Consider the following 18,083-nt stretch of genomic DNA (forward strand, 5'->3'; position numbering starts at 1 on the left):
CTCACTCCATATATAACGGGTCCGTTAAATAGTCCAGAGGCATACAATTTCAATACCTTCTCGACAGATATCGTCCAAATTTTGTATATAATGTTTCTTCATTTTCTTATGTTCCAGTGCGAAAACGAACGAAGTCGGACTACAACCACGCCTACTTTCCGTATAACTGTATCTGATACTTTCACTTTCCAAAATCAAACACGAAAAATTGTATCGGGATAAAACTTTGCTCAAATAGTGCGCTTAGAGTCTGACCAAAAAGTGTCCAAATCGGATCAAAACTATTCAAGTCCCCAGATAGAGAATATACGGATCAAGGTTTCATTTGAGACATTTTTTATCGAAAATATCGATCATTCTGTAAGATATATTCCAGAAATTCGGAGAAAATTCTTTCATAAGAATATTATGCTTTTATGCCAAAAATGATTTGAATCGGATCAATAATTTCTTTAGCCCCCATATACATAACAGAAAGATTTTTGAAAAACCCTTATTATATATCTTAAGCTTTTGGAATGTTTTTTTTTTTTAATAAAATGGCCTTAGTACCTTTCAAAAGTTATAAATTTTGTTGCTAAGGTAATGTAGGCGCAGAGGTTGAAAACTTGCCGTAAACACCATTCAACACTTACAAACATTATGCACCTGAAGGAATTTCCCACAACGCTGTTTGAGTAATTAGATCAGGTTTTGATTTCATTATTATTTTTTTTTTCGAAACTAGTATTAAAACTATTTACTTTTGTAGGCAATTACCATGAAATCGAATTAGGAACTAATTGCTTATTAAATTTTTATTTATGTTACGTAATTTTAATTTTTTTTTTTTAATATATTTGAGGTTATATTTCAAATTCTTACACATGACGTAAAAAATTATTTAAATTTAACGAATCTTAGATAAGAACTTTTGGAAATCACCGTCTAAATGCATCAAATGACACAACAATAAATAAAGATATAAGCGACATAAAAAAAAAGAAACTGTCCAAAGAAATGATGAATGACTCTATGGTTGCCTTAAGCTTCTTTTCTTTATAACTTTGCGAACTACAAAATATGTATGCAAGTGTTTTTTTTTAATGTAAAATATTTTTTTCGAATTCAATTTCAAAATTAAATTGAAATAAAATTTTTACTGAATTTGTTTCCTTTTTTTATTAAACAATTAATATTTTAAATATAAAAATTACGAATATTTTAGAAAAAAATTATTCTTAATTATTTTATTTCAAATTAATTATTTTTTAAATTAAACATCCATAATAATATATGTACCTTCAATTTCAAATTCCAGCACGAGACATTTTCTATTTTCAAATGTAACTGCAATTTCACCTACACCCAACCTAATAAAGGTGTTTCACACAGAATTTAAGCCTACGTGATTCATTACTCGCGCAATGTCCGTATTTATTCACCGATATGTGTGGTTGCCCGATATAAAAAAGTACAGTTTTGCTATTAGCTTTTGTCAATTCGCTGGTACAGTCGCGCGTGAAGCATATAGCCATCCCACTTTTACACATTATTTTCCCACATTGTTGCTTAGTGTGTGCCGACAGCAAAAGTTTCTACTTCGGTTGAATGTTGTCTTATCATCGTTGGTTCGTGCGCGTGTTGGCTTTAAATCATATTTTCTCTATTTCTCGTTTTTGCGAGCGTTAATGAATTTGTTGCCGTGCTCTACTGATACCCGATTTTTTACCATGAAATTCAATTACGCAGAGCAGTGATAAAATCATATCCACTGTTTTTTTTTTTTTGTTTTTAACATCTATCACTTATCTATAGTATTTAGCTCTTGATATTTAAACAACTTCCGTTGGGGTACCTTTCAATGGATATTTAGCTTTGCGATTTGAAATCGTAGGAGTGGGTTGATGCAGGGGAATACTTCTACATGCATCTGAAAAAAAGGGAAAAAATTATGAATTTTTATCAGACTTTTTTTCTAGAAATGCACTCAGTGGAATTTTCTAGGAAGTACACTCTTGAATCAATCTATAACATAATTTTAGATTCTGCCTTTGCCTGGGAATCGTGCCAACCATTCTATCGGGGCTTCAGGTGTTTATGTGAATATGTGTCCCTTGACAATGATCTTCCAGTTTTTCGATTGCATGAAAAATATTTTTTTTTTGGCGAAACAAAAATAGCTAATAGAATAATTTGACAAAAATCGACTTTTTTTTCAACGTCTGCATTTTGTTACATTTAACTTTTTTCTCAATCGAGCGTCAACAGCTTAGAAATTAAAAATTAAAAAAGTGGTCGGAATAACTTCGCTGCTGCTCACTCGGGTGGAAAAAGCGCATAAATTGTGAAATTCTATAATATCATTATTTTTTTTTTAATTTTGTGTATATTAGTTTATTTACTAATTGCGCAAAAGCATATACTCAATATTTTATGGAGCAATTTTCTTAAAAAAAAACTCAAAATATGCGTTATTAAAGTGGCTACACAAGGTGTGCCCCTTAATTGGCAAATGAGTTTTCAAATAAATAAAAAAGGTTATTAAGTCTACCTTGCCAAAAAGTATAAGTTTTAATTAAAATAAAAAAAAAAACTTCATTTAACTCCCATTAATATGGTAGTTCACTGTTTTTTTATTTAGTTATACTACTGTGATCAAATTGAAAGGTGAATTTTGTCCATTTCATCTCCTTCAAAGTAACCCCCTCCCATTGCAACACACTTACGGCAACGAATTTTCCAGTCATCATAACACTTGGAAAAATCCTCGTCGTGATGGCCATCAGAGCCTTCTTCGATTCAGCTTTTATAACCTCAATTGAGTTGGACGGCTCTGGTACGCATACTGTAGCTCGTGCATATCAGTGAGGAAAAGTGTAACGTGCCATGAATCTTTTTTTATTTTTATACTCTCGCAACAAAGTTGTAAATGGCGGATAATGAAATCTCGATTATCACTTTATCATGCGAGAGTATAAAATGTTCGGTGACACCTGAACTTAGCCCTTCCTTACTTGTTTTCGTTTCACTAACTTGCACTAGCATAAGCTATGTTTTGTACAGTCATTTGTAGTTTCCACTATACATATTACTTTAAGGGTAGCAACTTACTGTATGTTTTTTGGTTACTCTCTGACCCTAGTGCATAATTTTCTCAGACAATTATCTACACCATAAAATGATAATCAATCCGAGGATTATTTTTGTTACTCTAGTTCGATTAAATTTAAATAAAAATTTTTTTTTTATTAGATGTCAGCAATTTTAAACAAAAACAATGATCAGCTGTTGCTTTAATGTAATAGATTGCGGCATTTGACGTTTGGTACTAGATCGGCGGTTGTAAAAAAACCACTATTTCCCTACAATACAAAAATATGGGGAAAATTTAATGACAGCACCGGCGTTGCCATGCGCAGAAATTAATGATCTTGCTAAATTTATTTTAATAGATCTATGCCTTAAATTACATAAATATGCTAAATTCGAGTTTGTGGGAGAATTAAAATAGTTTTAATGAATTTAAGTGAAATAAAAAACAATAAAGATATTTAATAATGCTAGAAATTTAAAAATGAAAAAAAATAATAAAAATAAAATAAATAAATTACATGACATTTAAATTATAAAAAAAATATATATGTGTATATAAGTATTAAAATAAAAAAACCATAATTTATTAAATTTTCTTTAATTTTAATGAATTATTAATCTTTCTTTATTTATTCTTTTTTAATATCTAAATACCTTTTATTATAATCTTTTTTATTTTTATGTACATACGTTTCGTTTTAATGCCCTCTAATATTTAAGTAAAAAAAATAAAAAATTTAATAAAGTTTATTAAATTTTTTATTAAAATAATTAAATACTATTAAGAGTGATATATCCACTTAAAATAAAAATAATAAAAAAATAATATAGCATTTAATTAAAAAAAATTTTTTTTTACTAAACACATGAAGCAATATCATTAAAAAAAATATTAATTACAGAAAAAGTTTCAACAAATTCTCATAATAATGATATATTAATTAAAACAAAAATAATTAAAATAAAAAACTAAACATAGTATCTAATTAACAAAATATTTTTTTTAATATGGTTAAAAAAAAATAATAATTACCAAAAAAAAATGTTTTAAAAAAAATACTAATAATCATACTAATTACGGAAAAATTTATTTAAGTAAAAAAAATAATATTGTATTTAATTTAAAAAAATATTTTTTTTAAATATGACTAAAAAAATAATTATTACCACAAAAAGTTAAAAAAAAATACTATACATACATACAATACCTAATTAAAACATTTAAATATAAAAATTATATTTTAATTAAAAATTAATTTTTTTTAATAATAATCATATACTAATTACGGAAAAATTTATTTAAGTAAAAAAAATAATATAGTATTTAATTAAAAAAATATTTTTTTTAAATATGACTAAATAAATAATAACTACCAAAAAAAGTTGTCAAAAAAAATACTAATAATCATATATGTATATGTACATACAAACCTAATTAAAACAAAAATAATTTAAATAAAAAAATTATAATTTAATTAAAAATTATTATTTTTTAAACTAAAAGTAGTATTAGTAAGTATATACTAATTAAAGAAAAATTAATTTAGCTAAAAAAATATAATATATTATTTAATTAAAAAAATATTTTTTATATTCAAACATATTAAACAATATCATAAACAATAATAATTACAAAAAAAGTAAAAAAAAAAATCCTATTTATAATGGTTATTCGTAAAACAAAAATAATTTAAAAAAAATAATAATAATAATACAGTATTTAATTAAAAAATATTATCTTAAACCTAAAAATAAAAATATAATAATTATAAAAAATTATAAAAAATAATATTTAAATTTAAAAATATGCAAAAAAATAATATAGTATTAAAATAAAAATATCAATAATTTAAATAAAAATTAAAAATATGAAATTAAAAAAATTTAAAGAAACTAATAACAATTTAATATATTTTTACAAAATGCAAATGCGCATGTTGTCATATTATATCTCAATACACCGGATACGCATGCGCATTCTTAAATATATTCATATTCTGATATTTATATCTGCATATGTGTATGTGCCCATTTACCTACATATTTACATTGTATGTATAAATATCAGCAATCATACATACGCGTTTTTAAGCCCTTTGAAATAAAAGTCAATCCGCGTTAGATTGGATTAGGCATAAGCAGTAAGCGTAGTAGAAAAATAATTGATTTTTTAATTCTCTTTGAATTTTGTTTTCGTTTTGCTTTTCGACTCCGCTGACTGCTCGTACTTATAATTTGTATATTCATTGTTTATTTTGAACGCCTTGGACAATCACATATACCAAATATTTATTTAACTACACACAGACAAAAACAACTGGCAAAATATTTACGTTCGCCGTGTAAGTGCCGTTGGAGGCCCCCGAAAACACCCTTTTGTCACACCTTGTTTGCGCCTGATTAGGCATTTGTGCGTTGATTGGACAATACCAATGAAATTATGCTCCAATTCGAATGGATTGAGCTTTAATAGGATTAAATATTTGGTATTAAGACAAACACCGACAAGCGGCATAAAACGAAAGCACAAATCAATATGGTGACAGTGGCTGATGAAAAATGCTTCAACGGATAAATAAAAAATAGAAGTATTATAAATAATTTGTGTACTTAGGTGTGTATGTATGTATGTATGTATGTATGTATGTATGTGTATTACATGTGTATCTCTGTATGTAGTGAAACAGAACGACCTCTGCATTTACTTTTCATTTTAATCGAAATATCCAAAAGACAGGCGAAAGGCAGGGTTGGCTTCAGATCAGAGGCTTATCTGCGCGAGAGCTTTTGATCTGTTTCGTCAAGCTTGATCTGACTTGATAGACATTTATCAATATTTATTTCTTGTTGCCGAAATATTTTTTCTATTCTTGTTATGATGTCCATGGTGAATACAACTTAAAGTTATAAATAGAGAAGGAGAAGAATGTAGTTTTCGGCGCTTACCCTAAATATAACCGAAATATAACATTTATACAATATACTTACACTATACAAAATACAAATCTAAGTAATTTTTTTTCTCTGAGTGAAATTTGATTATTTTATTTGATCACATAAAATGCCTTTGTTTGAAGCGATAATTTTTGCATTTCGCAAAATATATAACCAACACAGCCAAATACTGTTCGAAATCTATGTAACTTACAAAACTCAAATGTTGGCCACGGCCACGTCTTAGATGATCCATCGCTCGAGCATTTCGACTGGCAACTGCCAACTGGCGAATGAAAGCGAAGAAGAGTGATTTTCCCCACAGGAAAAAGTCTAACGGTGTCATATTACACGACTTTGGTGGCCAATCGACCGGCCCAAAACGTGAAATTATATGCTCACCGAAGTGTTCTCCTAATAAAGCCATTGATTGATGCGATGTATGTGGGAGTGGCGGCGACTTGTTGAAACCAAATGTCGCCGAGATCACTAGCTTCAATTTCTTTTGAAGATATATGGACTGATGATTCCACCGCCCCATAAACCACATCAAACCGTTGTTTATTTTTTTATAAAATGGCAGCTCTTGAATCTCTTCAGGTTGCTCTTCATCCCAAATGTGGGAATTTTGCTAGTTTACATACTCATTGAGTCAGAAATGAGCCGCTAAACAAAATATAGCTCGAAAACGTCGGCTCTTCATGCAACTTTTCAAGAGTCCATGGAGCGAAGTCGTTCCATACGTCTGTCCGAGTTGCTGCAAACGGCGTCGAATCGACTCTCCATGGTTTCTGCTATATTTTCTTCACATAATGAATGCTGGGTCTCAAGATGGGTGATGGTGTTGCGAATAGTACGCTCAGTAGCCCGATGATGTTGATCATTCAATCATTATAAAACGTGAATTTTCGTCATTTAGTTGAACGATTCGTAAACGTTGTTTTTCCATGATAAAATGCCAAACAATACTGAACAAAAATAACATGACAGCGTCTCACGCGTGATCTGTCAAAAGAAGGCTATTTAAAAAAGTACCTCTACTTAGGTTACCCGTTAATTTGTACTGATTTTTGCACATAGTTTCGGTTTGAATTGCATAATTTATAAAAGTTTCATGTAGAAATTGTTCTCTACTCTACGACCGATCAGTTTCTTAGATAATTTTCTTCTTATAAAATTTGTTTCTTACATAATTTGTTTAACCGAAGGCTTCCTCTAATATTCTTTATTTAATGTGAAGTAAAATCGAATTAAGTACTGAATAGAACATCATGCAAATAGTCTACACGACTTCTTTTGTAGGAACGAATTCGATGAACGCAGTTTTCTAGTACTCTTTCCACCAAATCAAATCGTATATCATGAATAGCACGTCCAATAATGACTTCCAAAGCGTGAAGGGAGTCTAGTTTATTGCTAAAGACCAATGACTTCAAATAACCCCACAAGAAGTAGTGAAACGGTGTTAAATAAGAACATCGTGGAGGGTTACCATTTTTTGAAATCATCGTATTTCCAAAGTCGCAATAATTCGGTTGTTGCACGTGTTGTGTGGCAGGTAGTCCCATCTTGTTGTACACTTCTTCCAATTGAGGGCATAAAAAGTTGGTTATCATCGATTTATACCGCTCTTCATTGATAGTGACGGTGTCACCAGCTTCACTTCGAAAGAAATCCTTTCTCAAAATCCGCCAGGTTGTGGTTTCAGACAGTCCCAATTCTTGAGATCGTCTTGAAATCGGCAAATTGCGGTCTTCAGCAACACTTGCCTAAACGGCAGCAATATTTTCATTATGAAATCAGTGTTATTCCTTAATAAAATTGGGTGAAGAGTTACACCAGTACCACTTCTTTTTGAAGAAGGTTTACGACACTGTCATACATACAAGGCGTGTTCCAAAGTAAACAGGACTTTAAAAAAAAAAAACAGAACAAATGGTTTTTTCGGCAAAATCAATTTATTTTATTCAAAATAGTCTACTTCTGCTTCAATACAGCTTTTTGCACGGTCCAAAAGGTCTGCATAACGCTTTCCTTTCATGGGCAAATGCATTTTTCCGAAAAGGAAGAAGTCGCACGGTGCCATATCAGGTGAACACGGGGAGTGGTTAATGGTTAAAATGTGATTTTTGGTGAAATAATCGTCCTTCGAATGCTGGATTCTGAGCAATTTTTGGTCGTCAGTCAATTTGTGCGGCACAAACCGTGCACACACCTTTCGTAAGCCCAAATGTTCGGTCAAAATGCGATAAATCGATGTTTTGGAAATGTTCAATTCCATTTCCATGAATTTCAACAATGATTTCGGCTGATTTTTTATGAATTCAATCACAGTTTCGCTGAAATTTCCGGTGATGACGGAAATTGTCACTGGGCAACCGATAAGGATAGCAGGATCTAACGCGCCAGGGGCGCTAGATTCAAAAAGTCCTGTTTACTTCGGAACGCACATTGTATTTTAAAAATTCACAGTAAAATATTTGAGGGAAAAAATTAAATATTTTTCGAGTTACACGCGGTCTTCGAGAGCACTAAACAAACGTCATCCGCTTATACCTAAATAACCTTCCTAGAAGATATTGTCCGTACAATTACCTATAGTTCACGAAATTGCGGCATTTAAAAAAATGTTCCAAAAATGGCTTTTTGGCTTGCCTAAATTCGATTTTTGTTCGGATCAAAAAACTGGGTGGTCCATGTGTGAACAGCTAGATGAAAAATAACTTGAATATAAGAGAAAGAGCTGATTGAACCGAGCCGGTAAATTTCAAAAGACTGTAACTGAAAAACTATTTGCGATATCGGTTTAAAAATTTCGTATGCTTTTTTTTAAATGTATATCCTAGTAATGTCTGACGACCCCTAGGATTTTAGTAAATCGATAGTGAAACCACCCGGACAAAAATGCTTTCCCTCAATTTGTCCTCTTTGAACCATCCTTTTGACGAAGTTCATCAATACAAAAAGTTTTATTTGTGGAACTTCTGAGAAATCGTTAAGAAACCATCGGGCAATAATTGTGATTTTCTTATATAAAACTTTGTATTCGAATGGAAGATTTTCTGTAGTATACTAATATGTATATATTTATTCTTCAATGTCTATATTGGTCCCAATACACTTGTGCCAATTTTTTTCAATCCTCGAAACAGTTGTTAAAGTCAATTTCCGAAATCCCCTGCAATGCGCGTAGCGATTCACGTTTAATGTCTCCAATTTACTCAAACTCACAAAGAATCAAGGAATTATGCGGCGCTGCATTTTCGTGGTGAAAAAATCAAGACACCTAATTCCCGGCTCTTTTTACGAATAGCTTCGCGCAACTTTGGCTGGTCGACAGGAATTTGGCGGGCACCACACCTCAATAATCGAAGAACGCTGTCAACGTAACCTTGATTTTTGACCTGCTTTGATGTGTTTTTTCGGCTTCGGCTCACCTTTGCCACGATATTCTGCCTTTTGATCGTCGGTTTCCGAGTAGTAAGCATAGCTCCAAGACTCATCGTCCGTTCTAATACGTTTCAAGACATCTTGGTAAGCATTACTATTTTTTGCCTACAGTAGTATTTTTTTCCAAATGATGATCCATTTCGAAGTTCCCACTTTTTTAAGGAAAAATACATAAACTTTAAATTTAATGAGGAAGGTTTATTATCATTCCAAAGAATATTCCTTGGCATTTATTTTTTGAAGATTATCTCTTTCAAATGTTGAACGCGGCTACGTCTCAAATGGTCTATCCGTTGGGTCTAATTTTCGTTGACTCGTTCGAGCATTTCGATTGGTAACTTCTACAATTGCCGTTGTAAGGTGTTTCTAGTCTGCTACCAGGTTTGCCAATTAGTCTGTGACCTGTTACCACTCCCACTAGAGTTCTTATGGCATTCTTTTTAAAGTTTAATAGTCGGCATGTGCGGCCCATGTTCTAATTATGCCAAGTTTGTTGGTTTGTTGCACAAATTATGGATTTACTCCACCTAAACTTATATATCAATAACATGTTTGCCGATTAAATATTAACAAGTAGGCATAAATATCAGTTCTTTTTTTCTGGGGGTCTAAATCTAGAGTTGGTGCCTGCTCTGGCACAGTTACCCGAACATCACCATGTTCTGGCACACATTGCAGGTTTATTGAAATACGATATCACTTACCGCAAAAAAGTAATTGCTCGCCAGTCCATTTTGTTATTAAATCGGTTCAAAAACTACTTGCTCGTTAGCGCAGTTGGACTTCTGTAGATACACATATGACAATATACAGTTAGATAAACCTGTTTGTTAATTATTAATTTTTAAATTGTCAGCACTCGCTGTGTACGGTGTGCTCTCTTGCTTTGACAGATTGCCACCAAACCTTCTTATGAACGCCATAAGAGAAAATTCAGAAAATCCATGACCGCATTGCGTCACAGGCACTTGCGAATGAGAGCGCTAATGACTGCGAAATGCATAGTAACGCGTATCTTTATTTTCCGCATTCATTTCGTTTAGAAATAAACAAACCGTTGTGCCATCAAATTGCACTTCGCGTGTGTTTGTGCCGCAACGCCGACTTCGATAAAACTTAGCAGTCATGAAACGCTACAAAAAGTCATGTTATACGCAAAAGTAAATGCAAGTAGTACATATGTACATACGAGTACATGTTGCACAGATGCCCGCCTATTTTCATACACACATATATAAGTATGTATGTGTGTTGCATCGGCCGCGCATTGTCATCTAAGCAGGAGGATGGCCACAAACGGCAAATCACAACGAAGTGCAATGCACGCATCAACAAAAACGCGCTCTTACAATTATTGCGTACCGCAAAATGTGGCAATCCGTTTGCTATGCCGTTCTTTGCACTCGCGTAATGCCAGCGCTACACGAAGACGCCTCGCAAATACTATGTGTACTACCGCAATCCACATACAATGTTCGCACGGTTGGGTTCGTCTGCTATTTGCATAAATTTCGCCTTTTTATGACTGATAGTGTAAAAACTAGGCGTGGCGCTCGCTGTAGTTATTGTCTGTCGAATGCGTCGAGCGCTTTCATCTGCCATCTAAAGCGGCTGCCGCGTTGCTTTGACCGCGTCGTCGTGCGCTATGTATGCGCGCGTATATATAAACACCATACAGAGCGACGACGGCGTAGCGCGCAATTGAATTTAGTTTTAGTGTTGTCGTCAATCCTGTTTGCTTCGAATGCAGCACCGCGCGCAACACCACCCTATCGCGCTTATCGGGTGAGCTCTCGCGCATATGCGCGCGCACTACCGAAGGCTGTTTGTTGCGAATTGGCGGTTGCGCTGGCCTGCCGACTCGGGCGCGCACAGCGCGTTGTTGTATATTATTCGGTTGAAATAAAATCTTCGCCGTAAATGTCATTCATAAATTGCTCTTCAACACTGCGGCACGAATGAGCGCGCCACTGTCTGTCTGTAGGGTTCCCAATGCCTGCACTACTAGTCTACAATACGCGTATGTGGCATATATATATGTGTGTGTACGCATGCGCTTGTATATACATACTATATGCGCCTATGCGTAAGTGTCTGATGAGCCGTGCGCATATTTGGTTTAAATACATTTTTACCCTTTTGCGCCACCTATGATTTGTTGTTACTGGCTGTGTGGCGGCAATATTGCCAGACGCAGCTGCCGCGCTGAATATTACCGCGCAGCCGCGCGCTGCAAGCCATGTTAAATAGTTCTGTTTTGTAGATTATAATCATCTATATCGTATTTTCAGCGCGCTCATACTTCAAACGCACACAAAACGAGTAAAGTGCGCGCGCCCGCTCGCTTGGGAGCAATAGCCGCGCGCAACGTGCGCTTTGCGTGTATTCGCGAACAGCGCCGGCGCAGTGCATAATTATGTTCGCATTGTCAAAATAAATATTGCTTCGTAACCGCGGTGGTCTCCCACATATTGTATACGTGTATACATACATATGACCGCCGCCGCTGCCAGCTAGAACCTGCTGTGACAGAAGCTGGGCATAAACACATGTGCGCGTCAATCAGAAACTGTCCGGCATTCGCATTCAAAGCGTCGCAGCGGAAGTCAAACTACAATGGTTAGTAAGTTATTTTCAATTTACTCATATTCGTTCGAACGTGTTTCCCCCCACTTGCCACGCATTAACAAAGGCGTTCGTTCGCTCCCGACTCGCACGCAGCAGATGTCTGCTTCAGCGTTGCAAAAAAATAGTAGAAGAAAACAAAACCGAAAATGGCAGTGGAACCGTCAATATGCGCAAGCAACGATTATGTTGACGGTCGAAGGCGGCTTTGGTTGTGGTCGGTGGTGCAGCAGCAGCAGCAGCAGCAGCGTCAGCAGCAACAAGGGCAACAGCAACAGTTGCTTGTATCGCTAACATTGATCGATTGGGCGTAGCCACCGCGGTTCAACTGAGTAATGGCTTCATCACCGTCGGGCATAATTTCCATAATGTCCTTCGCCGTTGCCTACTCGCCGACTACCTTTCGCGAAGCGTTGCGTTGCAATTGCAGCAAACCGATTGCTGGGCACATGTAATTTTGGTTCGAAACGAACATATACACATGTATGCGTGTGCATTTAACCTGTAGGAAAATTGTGCCGATTGCACTTTAATTTAGTTCAGCCTTTGTAATTGAGATTCGCCCAAAACTCTCTTATTGAAGCGACGATCTTTTCAATCTTGTGCCAAAGCGCGTGGTTATCTTTCTATGAGTCTTAGACAAGTGGAAAAAGGTCGAATATTATAGTTTGTTAGGTCATTCCGGATTCCATGAAAAGTACCAAAGCACCCATCCCATTGATACAAATACCCAAGCACCCATCTAAATGTTAGTATGGCATATAAAATCATAGCTAAAATATCATATTTGGATATTGCTTGCGTACCGCTGGCAGACGATTGGTCAGTTGTCTCCGAGCACCTGAAGAGTCAGGACAAACATTTTCGGGCAACGTGTTTCTATGAGTGGTGTAAGCCGAAAATGCAGCGTTCGTTAGAGCAGAGGTACGCGATTAAATTCCGTGTGAAACTCGGTAAATCTGCGACAGAGACGTTTTATATGATCAAGCAAGGCCGGCATCCTAAAACTTCCGCAGCCGCCCTAAAGCCCAGATGTGAACCCCCTGACTTTTTTGTTTCCTTGCCTGGAAAGGCCGATGAAAGGGGATCCAAGCAGCATGCACCTCGACTCTCAAGGCTATTCCGGATAATGCCTTCCGTGACGCCTTCAATGCTTGGAATTCGCGCAGGCAGCGCTGCATCGACGCAGAAGGTGCCTATTTTTAAATAATCGTAACGATTGATCCAATAAAATTTTTTAAATCGGCTCTTTAAGTCCTATTACTTTTCGGACAAGGATTAGTATGTCAAGTTTAAACGTGGTGAAATGAGCACCAAAGACGCTGAACGTAGTAGACGCCCAAGAGAGGTTGTTACCGACTAAATCATAAAACACAAAATAATTTGGAATGCCCGTAAAGTGAAGTTGTTCGAGATAGAAGGAACTCTAAAGATATCAACTGAATGTGTATATCATATCATTAAGGAATATTTGGAAATGAGAAAGGTCTGAGCAAAGTAGGTGCCGCGTGAGCTCACTTGTAACCAAAAACAACGACGAGTTGATGATTCGCAGCAGTAATAAACTCGAGTTTTTGCGTCGATATGTGACAATGGATGAAGCACGACTCCATCATTTCACTTCGAAGTCCGATCGATAGTCATACGATTGAAGTGTACACGATGTTTTCGCTCCAACGCGTGGAAAACGTAACGGTCTGCTGGCAAGGTCAGTATATATTTTGGGATGAGCGTGGAATAATTTTCACTGTATGCATTGAAAAAGGGAAGGACCATCAACAATGACCATTACACACTGTTTGTGGATAGTTTAAAAAGCGAGATCACAGAAAAGCAACCGCATTTGAAGAAAAAAGTGAGATTTCACTAACACAAAGCATTGAGTCATAAGTCAGTAGAAACGATGGCAAAAATTCATGAATTGGGCTACGAATTAGTTCCGCATCTACCTTATTCTCCAGATCCCGCAGCGACTATTTTCTGATCTTAAATCTCAAAAGACTGCTCGCTGCAAAGAAATTTGCGCCGAATGAAGAGTTGATCGCCGAAACTGAGGCCTATTTTAAAACAAAGGACAAATCGTACTACAAGAAGTAATGAAGGGCTAAGTACGGCTAAGTTTCATACTCTTGCAACGTACAAGGATTAAAGCCCGGGGTAATACTTTCAGGTATATAAGGCTTGGGATTTCGGACGAGTATTCACTCGATTTTATTCATTCTAAGAGCAAAAATGCGCCGTTTTTAGAAAAAGATAACTCACTTATTGGCCATTTATATGCAGTATTAAGTCACCCGGAAGCTCGAAAATATTTATATTAGGTATATGGGGGCTAAGAGAAGTATTGGCCCGATTCAAACACATTTTTAATATACAGAAATGGTATTATCAGGCAACCTCAATTGTTATTATCAGGATTTCCTCCAAATTTCAATTATATATTTCACACATTGAGCGATATTTTCGGTAAAGAGTCAGCTATAGGCTCTGGGGTCCATATATTCGGTACCAGGGCTTGAACAGTTTTGATTCCATTTATACAATCTTTAGTCATAAGGTGGCATACTGCAAGCGCAGTTATATGTTTCAGCAAAATTTGAGCTTGAGTAAGTTCTGTTTTCCTTTTGGGTATTATACATAGACGATGCTACACATTTTACAGGTATATATATATATGTATATATAAATCACATATATACATACAAACTATTGCTTTAACTATTGCAACTACAATAAAGTGCGCGTTATGCGTTTGAAGCGTCGCGTCGCGTCGCGCCTTAACGACAACGAGACCGCTGCACATGCACCACCTTCGCCATGCTAACCACACTTGCCGGGCCTCCACTGCTGCAGTCATGCTAATAACTTTAGTCAAGTTTTAACGGCTCTTAAAGGCTGCAGCAACATTGTTGAGTTTATGAATTAAGCCACAAACGGCAGCAGCGCCCATTCCTATGGGCTGCGGGTGCTGTCGTTGGTAGTCTCCAAAGTCAGCTTCCTTTCGTTCTGCAGAATTTGCTCCTTTTGTGCGCATAAAATTCGTCGCTTAAGCGCTTTGGCCACATGCAAATGCAAAGTGAATTATGATTTTTACTGTTTACTTTTATGTGTATGTGTGCGCATGTGCGTGTGTGAGTGACTTTACGCTTGAACTTGCACAAATGCTATTGCCGGCGTGTCATTTCCTAACAATGGACCCGCGGTTTTCTAATGAAGTTATACGCCCGTAATGGCTTTACGTGTAATTTGCTTGATTTTCGGTTTCCCATTGACATCACGTGACTTTCGTACACTTGCGCCGGCGAGAGGAAGTGGCCGCCATTGGAAAGGTGTTAAATGTTGATTTTACTGCACAGAAAATTAAAAATTATATGCACCTCTCACAGGATGGGTTGTTTGATTTCCCCTACATTGTAGATTGCAGCAACGAATATTGAAGAAAGTATGCAATTGAGGCAATATGGAGCGTAGGCTGGTAAAATCAATCAATATTAAATTACTTAAATGAGAGTGTTGAATTTATTTCGATAGATTAATATCTATCTAAGCTTCGTTCAATCAGATTCAATATACCAAAAGCCCTTTGGAAGCATTTCCGCTGCTATTTTTTTTTTTAATACTGCTCAACCCTCTGTGTTAGTAAGGCTTCCTCTCTTTGCAGGTACGTCACGACTATTTTCCAAGTGGACACTTTCAAATTTTCCGTTCGCGATAAAAATTTCTGTGGCATTAGTTTGTAGCTGCTATTCATTTTTGCCGCAGAAGGGAATACAATTTTTGGTCCGTCCTAATATCCCTTTACATATGAAATTACCGTTGGCCTTACCTGACGACTCAACTGCATTTTCCGTTCGGACTCGTCGACCCATGAACTGATGCAATGAGTTGATTGCTTGGACAGCTTCTCTTGCTGTCAACTAATGTCTTCATGTTTCTAAACAAATAGAAGTCGGACGAAGCCAAACTGGTAGCATTCGGAGGATGGGACACCAGTATGTAGTACAATTCGACCAATTTGAACGTGTCAACGTAGGAGCTATTAGCCGGTGTATTGTAATGCTGGAAAAACTATTTTTTCTTTGCCAAATGGCACCGTTTTCTTTGCACTTCGGCATCAAATTCGTTCAATAATTCGGAATAATAGAGGCCTCTAATCTTATTCCCCTTCCCTGGAGAATCGACGCAGATCTCTCCTTGAAAAGTCTAAAATAGAAAATGAAGGTGCATCACTTATCAATCTGATAGGATAGTCTTGGTCTTCTTCGGAGCAAGTTCGCTGGTTTCTTCTTTACTGTCTTCAGATTATGCTCCAACAGCGTCAAACACAGCTCTGGAGCGATCTCACGGTTGTATTTGTGTTTTTTGGAATGAGCAAACAGAGAGAGCACACGCGAAAATTGATTTTCGACCACATTGGAACTAGTTAAACCAATTATTAACTGTCGTTCTTGAAGGAGAAGGGCCATCATGTCCTGAATTCGAGTGCTCTTGGGTTTCACTGCGCTATTTCTTTCTCAAAACCTATCAATATTACCCTTTTTCCATTTTTTTAATCTCTAAAGACGTCTAACGGGACCGATCAACCCGAAATTTCGATAGTAGCCGTAGACACTACATTTTCGTTTCTCGATCTTGCGATAGTGGAGCTATCGGTCGATAAAAATTTCAGACCGCCCTCGTGATGTCTGCGTTAACTATTGTAAATAGCCAGCTAAATGATTGTCGTTATCCCCATATCAATTTGAATGGGTTGTTTTGTCTGAAATTCTTTATCTGATTGATTGCTACGTCTTAATTGAAAAATTTTGTATGTTTAAAATCGTGTCTCAGGAGACTTGTAAAGGCTAGAGATTTTTATTTCATAAACCAGGTCGATGGGTTCCAATACTTCCAGGAAAGCAGTTGTCCAGGCGCTATTAATTAGCAAAATGTCACTATTGATCTTCTAGTTTTAAGTCCGTTGGAAGAAGACACCGAAAAATTAGAGAGGATAAACCGTACCTGTAGGTTCGGGATAAAGAATCAAAGATCAACTATTTACTATTCCTCGCGCCGCTTGCACATCAACCAGCTATAGAATCCCAGACAAAAAAACCGCTCAAATCGATATGAGCATGACGACGATCATTAACGCAGAGATCACGAGGACGATCCAAAATCCTTACCTTACCGACACATAGCCCCACTATCGCAAGATCGAAGTATGAGAATGTACTGTAGACGATTACTATCGAAATTTTAGGCGTATCAGTCTCGTAGAACGTGCCCGTTGATTTTCGAAAAAATGTGAAAAGGGATTTGCCAAAAGAAATCGTGCAGCAAAATGAAAGAGTTTTCGAATTCAGGCCCTTCTCCTTCGAGGGCGATTGTCAATATTTGATGAAACGAGTTTCAACGTGGCCGAATTTCGGTTTTTGCTAGAAATATTGGGCTTGAAGTTGATGTCAGTGCTATGGCTGACGCGTTTGTTCACTCCAGACAAGAAATGTATTCATGAGGTCACAACACAACACAGGAGTGCTTGACGCTATTTGAACACAATCCGAAAAAGATTGTACATCGTTAGGTAATGGCACAACCCTGAGTATACAGAATATTTGAAACAGTTGATTCTTACCAGCATACTAGCTCCGTACAAGAGCAAGACTATCCAATCAGCTGCAAAAGTGAAGGCTTTCATTTTCCTTACTAGGACTTTCAGGGCGGGATCTACGTCGATCTCTATTAAGCTGAATTATCGGACTGATTTGACGCTAAAGTGCAGAAAAAACGTCCCGTTTGGAGAAGAAAAAAAGCATTTATCCACCATGACGACGTACCGGGTAATGCCTTAGAGGTTGCCACAGCCTAAAAATCGCTGGCTCAAAACCGGTTTTAGACCTATAGTCTCTTAAGCAAAGATGTTCAGAATGATCCGTAGAAACAAAGTATTTTGCTTGAAAAATTAGCAATTATTTCACAATCAATAATCCAAACAAAGAAGAACCAAAAATAGTAAA

At 36.0% G+C, this 18,083-nt stretch overlaps 1 protein-coding gene across 1 annotated transcript in view; it reads right to left on the reverse strand.

Moving 5' to 3' along the window:
* Positions 1-18,083, reverse strand: part of LOC126754464 (uncharacterized) — a 213,850-nt gene that overhangs the window by 52,708 nt on the left and 143,059 nt on the right. The window contains exon 4 of the mRNA XM_050466433.1: positions 1,282-1,912. The gene's annotated coding sequence lies outside the window, so the exon portion shown is untranslated. The remainder of the gene's footprint in view (positions 1-1,281; positions 1,913-18,083) is intronic.

Source organism: Bactrocera neohumeralis, chromosome 4, assembly GCF_024586455.1.
Source record: "Bactrocera neohumeralis isolate Rockhampton chromosome 4, APGP_CSIRO_Bneo_wtdbg2-racon-allhic-juicebox.fasta_v2, whole genome shotgun sequence".
Taxonomy (NCBI): domain Eukaryota; kingdom Metazoa; phylum Arthropoda; class Insecta; order Diptera; family Tephritidae; genus Bactrocera; species Bactrocera neohumeralis.